Source organism: Pteropus vampyrus, unplaced genomic scaffold, assembly GCF_000151845.1.
Source record: "Pteropus vampyrus isolate Shadow unplaced genomic scaffold, Pvam_2.0 Scaffold162, whole genome shotgun sequence".
Taxonomy (NCBI): domain Eukaryota; kingdom Metazoa; phylum Chordata; class Mammalia; order Chiroptera; family Pteropodidae; genus Pteropus; species Pteropus vampyrus.
Window position 1 is genome coordinate 2293470 of NW_011888943.1, and position 5321 is coordinate 2298790.

Consider the following 5321-nt stretch of genomic DNA (forward strand, 5'->3'; position numbering starts at 1 on the left):
CTGGCATGTATGAAACTGCTCACCTGCAAGCAGGACATAATCTCAGGCCCTTTACAGTTGTCAACAGGCCTATGGAACAACACGTTCCCCTAGATGAGAGTCGGACCCTCCCTTACCCTAAGACGATGGCCTTTACTTCCATCATCCCTCCCATGAAAATCGACAGCAGCTGTTTTTCTGAAGTCATAATACAGCACGTAAGAGCATAGTCTTTGGAATTTGACTCAGCGTGGAGTCTGCCATTTACTCACTACACAGCTACGTGCAACCCTTTCACCTCTCTGAACTCCAATTTTCTCACCTGAAAGATGAAAAACATAAAAGCGCCTTTTAAAAATGTTGTTAATTTTCATGTTCTTGAAGCACGGATGCAACGTCTAACACGTTCTAAGCAAACAGTCTTCACAGCTTACCCTCACTGCAGTCCCTTTCATAGATGATGCCAACAGACTTTTAGGTATATGACTTTATTTTTGAGAATGTGGCCTTTTCTTAAACAGGTATGGTTCAAATTGATGCTTCCTATGTATGGTAATCTATTCCTTATGAAATCGGTAGTTTGATATGATGAAACTACATACTGGATTGTAAACATCTTGCCAGTTTACAAGCAACCTGAAAGACTGAATTTTTCACAATGCTTTTCACAGTTCTTGGAAGGTAGTATGTACTTAACACAAATTTATTAATTTGTTGTAAGAATAAGGAAAAGGTTTTTGTTATCAAAAGAAAATATGTTAGTATAACCTATCACAACCCAGGATGAAATGATGACTCTGATGTCTCAGATATTTCTCTGCTTTTGGTTCTACTGCTCCTCGCGTGTGGTTTGCCTCATGATAGCAATATGGCTGCTGCTGTTCCAGCCATTAATTGCACATTCCAGCCAGAAAAAAGAGAAAGGGCAAACGACTACATGTGAGTTGTGATTTTCAGCTTTTTCCCAGGAAGTCCCACCAAGTGACTTCCATTTACATCTCACTGGCCTGAACTTGTCATATGGCAAGCCATACCTTCAGGGGATGATAGAAAATGTAGACTTTGAGGTGGGCGCACTGGTCACAGCATCAAAACTATGGCTTGTCTTAGTAAGAAAGAAAGGTTGAAGAGTTACTGCACGGGCAACTCCTGCCTAAACAAAGTATTATAAACATCAATATCCCTTCATTTTAGAGGAAAGACATCCAAGATACAAGACTGTACAGGATCAGAGACGGAAGATAACATTTTTGATGGACTAATTCTTTGACTTTCAACCATATACCCTGACAAGTCTATTCTCGGATTCTCTGAAAAATTTAACACCTAAATTCAGGGCTCTTAGTTAAAAAGATGGAAATAGAATAATGCAAGAGGTCAAATACAAATATTATCATTTTAACTATTGGGTCATGATGGTCACTGAATGCTAGATATTGAATAGTGAAGGTGTTATAATACAGAAAATGCTACTAGATTATCCGAGATTGTGATACACCTGATAAGGTTAAATGCAATTTTTTAAAAAGTATATCAAAACAATGACAATCATTTAGAAGAGTCCATTTGGAAAGCCAACATTATCATTTGGGATGCTGCTGCTGCTCCTGCTCCTGGTGAGGATGGGAATGATAACGGTGGTGGAGATGAGGATGATGATAATGATGATGATGATGGTATTGATGGTGGTGGTGGTACAGATGGTAGCTAACATAAAATCAGAGCCTAATATATGCTTAACCCTGTTCTAAGCACCTGACGCATTCCATTTTGTTGAAGGTTCACATCCATCCCATACAACAGCTAAGTATTTCTAACCTCATTTTATAGATGACTAAAGAGAATAGAAGCCCACAGGCATTTGTTTAAGAATTTGAAGTCTGACTCCAGAGTTTGCCTCTTAATCCTCACATTATATCCTTTCCCTGGAGGGTCCGGCATGACTCAGAAGATCTGAACCCTCGTCACAGTGCAAGGCTGCTACCACTGGCTTCATATCCATCTCATTCTCCTCTCACCTAAAGACCTGTCCCTGCTCCTTTGCATGTCTCGGATGCTGGAACGATGGGAAGACTGGGATGAGCCAGGTCCTGGGCGAACCTTCATCAGCATCTTTATCAAAAAGCACACACATCATGAGAGAAAGAACGTCTAGAGAATCTTGTCCTGGGACTGAAGATAACGAAGAGTGGAACCTTCATTTATCACTTACAATAACTAATAAACAGTTTGGGTTCCTTTTCTGATCACTTTTAGATATTTGTAACATCTTCAAATCAATTTTCTATCAACTAGAACACGACTGTGATGAATATTGGCATTGAGCAGGGAGGGATATTTAAACAAGAACTAATTTTTCGAAGTAGTGTATTAATCAATACTTTTATGTTATGATAACTTTTATTTTCTTCTAAACCATGGGGTTCAGATAAAGAAATCTCAGATAATGAAGACCCTCATAAGTAAATAATATGGAACTACTGATTTTAACTTAGCTTGTTCACTTAATAACACAGGAATATTTCTCATATTATTAAATTTCCTTGTGCAACATCCTTGTAAATGTATACATAATAGTCTCTTCTGAGGACATACTATATCTACCAATATATACTACCAGACACTTTGACTCTATGAATTATTATGAATAACGCTGCATTATATGTGTTTGTAGTTAAATATTTGCACATATCCTTAACTATTCGAGATAATAAATTTCTCGAAGTGAGGTTCTCGCACTGAAGGATTTCTATGCCCTAGGAAATTTTTTAAATCAGTAGTTTTTAATTAGCATTACAGCTCCCTTCCTCAGCGTCATTTGAAAATGTGATGCTGCTGACACCCACTTTGTATTCATGAGCTGCTCCGTCTCAGCTATATATCGTCAGCCCTGAAAAATGGAAGCCCCTCCAGTCTGCTATCCTCCTGCTAACGTTTTTCATCCACATGCTGTTCCGTGTTTCTCTACCTCCTGCTTCCAAAATCTTGTGCTCCTTGGGAAACGAGTCACGTGGTTACCAGAGTCCCCCCTAGTTCCTCACCCTATCTCCTCATCACTGTGCTCTCTATCTCTTGGCATCACAATTGAACTCTTAATGTCCTCTGAGAGCACTGCTTTTCTGTAGACCACTGGGTTACTCTTTCCTCCATACCCATTTCCACGGGGTAGAGGATGGCTCAGCATTCTCCCAGCTTCCTATTGCCTCTCCTTAGCCACTGCATTACATCTTGGTGTAAAAATACCCTCTCCTTTGGGCATCATAGTATCTTCCTGTCAGTCCAACTTTCTCACCTCTCTCCCTGTTTATACCCTTGTCTCACACAGCAGCCAGTGATCTTTTTTAAAATACGTAAGTTGGATCATGTCGTTCTTTGCCTAAAACCATCTTACGATCCCCAATACACACAGAGTAAATTCTGAAATCCTTGCCATGGCTTATAAGGCCCTAAAATACTTGTGCTGCGTTCTCATTCCTTGCTACTCTCCACGGACACTCCCACCTGCCTGCAGGTCTTGGCTGAAGCATCATCTTATTATGGAAGCCATCTCCAATATATCCAAAATAGCGATGTGTCCTACCCCAATTTCTTATCTCCACTCTATTCTTCTTCAAAGCCCCCATACTGCTCTCATGGCAGGCACAAAAGGGCATGCATCCATAAAAGCAGGGTCATTTTTTTTGTTTCATTCCATGGTGAAAATCCAGTGTCTTTAGTCTCTGGCTCATAAGAAGTACTCAGTCAATATTTGTTGAATGAATGAAGAAATAATTATCTACTTATTTCTGGTCACTGACACACACACATACACATATGTGCATGTTATAATGTAATTATCTCTATTTTCCTGTCTTGTAGAATATAGACTATAAACTTCCTGAAGGCAGGGCTTCATCCGATTTTTGCTCTGTCTCACACACACTGAGAAAGGCTGTGACATGTGATGGAGACTCAGGAAAATATTTGTGGAAATGAATCCTCCTCCCTTCCAGACCCGTTTCCTGCCTTCCCCGTTCTCCCCATTTTTCAGACGAGAAAGAGAGGCCCAGAGGAGTTCAGAGAATTCCTCAAGCTAGTGAAGGGCTAAGCAATGACTTTACCAACTCACATTTTTTTACCCCAAGTTCTAGCTCTTTTTTTCCTTTTAATTTTGGTTGTCCTACTAATAGCCTATCCTCATCTTGAATTGATATATACAGAAGCTTCCAGCATTATGCACATGCTGTGAAAAGTTATGTTTGAGACCTTGGGATTCTTAATCTGTCAAATGTTTAGAAGAAAAATATACTGCTCTAATTATAAAATGCAGATGGCACTTTGAAAACTTACAAACTATGTCATTTAACAAAGCAGAACGTTAGACAATCACGCTTTATAAAGTGACCTTATTTTTTTAAAGGGACGATTTTTGTGAATCTTCCTTTGAAAGGCATATGCAGGCTTTCTACACATTCTTGATTATAAGAATACCTAAAGTAAGCCCATTAAGTACCAGTTACAGTGATTTTAACCATCAGTTATAAATGTGGGCCTTTCTAATTATAGGCAACATTTAGCATTTGGGTCTCAGTTATGGCTGCTTATATAAGTTGCAGATCTAACTAAAACCAAATATACCCTAGCTGGATTTTACCCCACATTTCCAAATTTCTAATTATATTGTGATAGCATCAGCACTACCCTCTGCAAAAGTTAAAACCTCACGACTCAAAAATAATCTACAGGGAAACTTCCAAAAGCCAGGGAAAAATGTGAATGAGGCCTAGTATCAAAACCAAATATCTGTCTACAGCCCAGCCACCCTAAACACGCCCGATCCCGTCTGATCTCGGAAGCTAAGCAGGGTCGGGCCTGGTTAGTACTTGGATGGGAGACCACCTAGGAAGACCAGGTGCTGTAGGCGTAAAAAATGAAAAAAAAAGGGATTGTAACCTGACAAGGTCCTTGCAGTCTGTGAGGTCAACCAAGGGTTGCTTCACCTAAAGAAAAATAAAAATACCCTGAGGAACAAGCAATCACCAATCAACACGATTCTTTGTTTTTTAATGAATTTTCCAGAAGTGACACAGAGTTCCCAGTTCTGCCATTTCTTCTACAAATGCACGCTAACCATCAACCACAGTAGTAAAACGTCTTATGACAATTCCTACTGCACCCACAGAGCACAGCATGAAGAAAGAAGGCAAATCACGGAATTAACCAATCAGTTCCACAAATATTTATGGAGCAGTGATAAAGACCAGAGATCCCATCTTTACAGAGCTTATATTCAAGTTGTAATTAAGAGCGATTATGAAGTCTACTCAAGAGGTCTTTAAAAATAAGCTTGGCGAGGATCTGAG

General features: G+C 39.5%; 1 non-coding gene across 1 annotated transcript; it reads left to right on the plus strand.

Moving 5' to 3' along the window:
* Window positions 1-4763: 4763 nt before the first annotated feature.
* LOC111745726 lies at window positions 4764-4882 on the plus strand. The gene has a single exon (XR_002782776.1). It is a non-coding gene; the product is annotated as a 5S ribosomal RNA (ribosomal RNA).
* The last annotated feature ends 439 nt before the right edge of the window (window positions 4883-5321 follow it).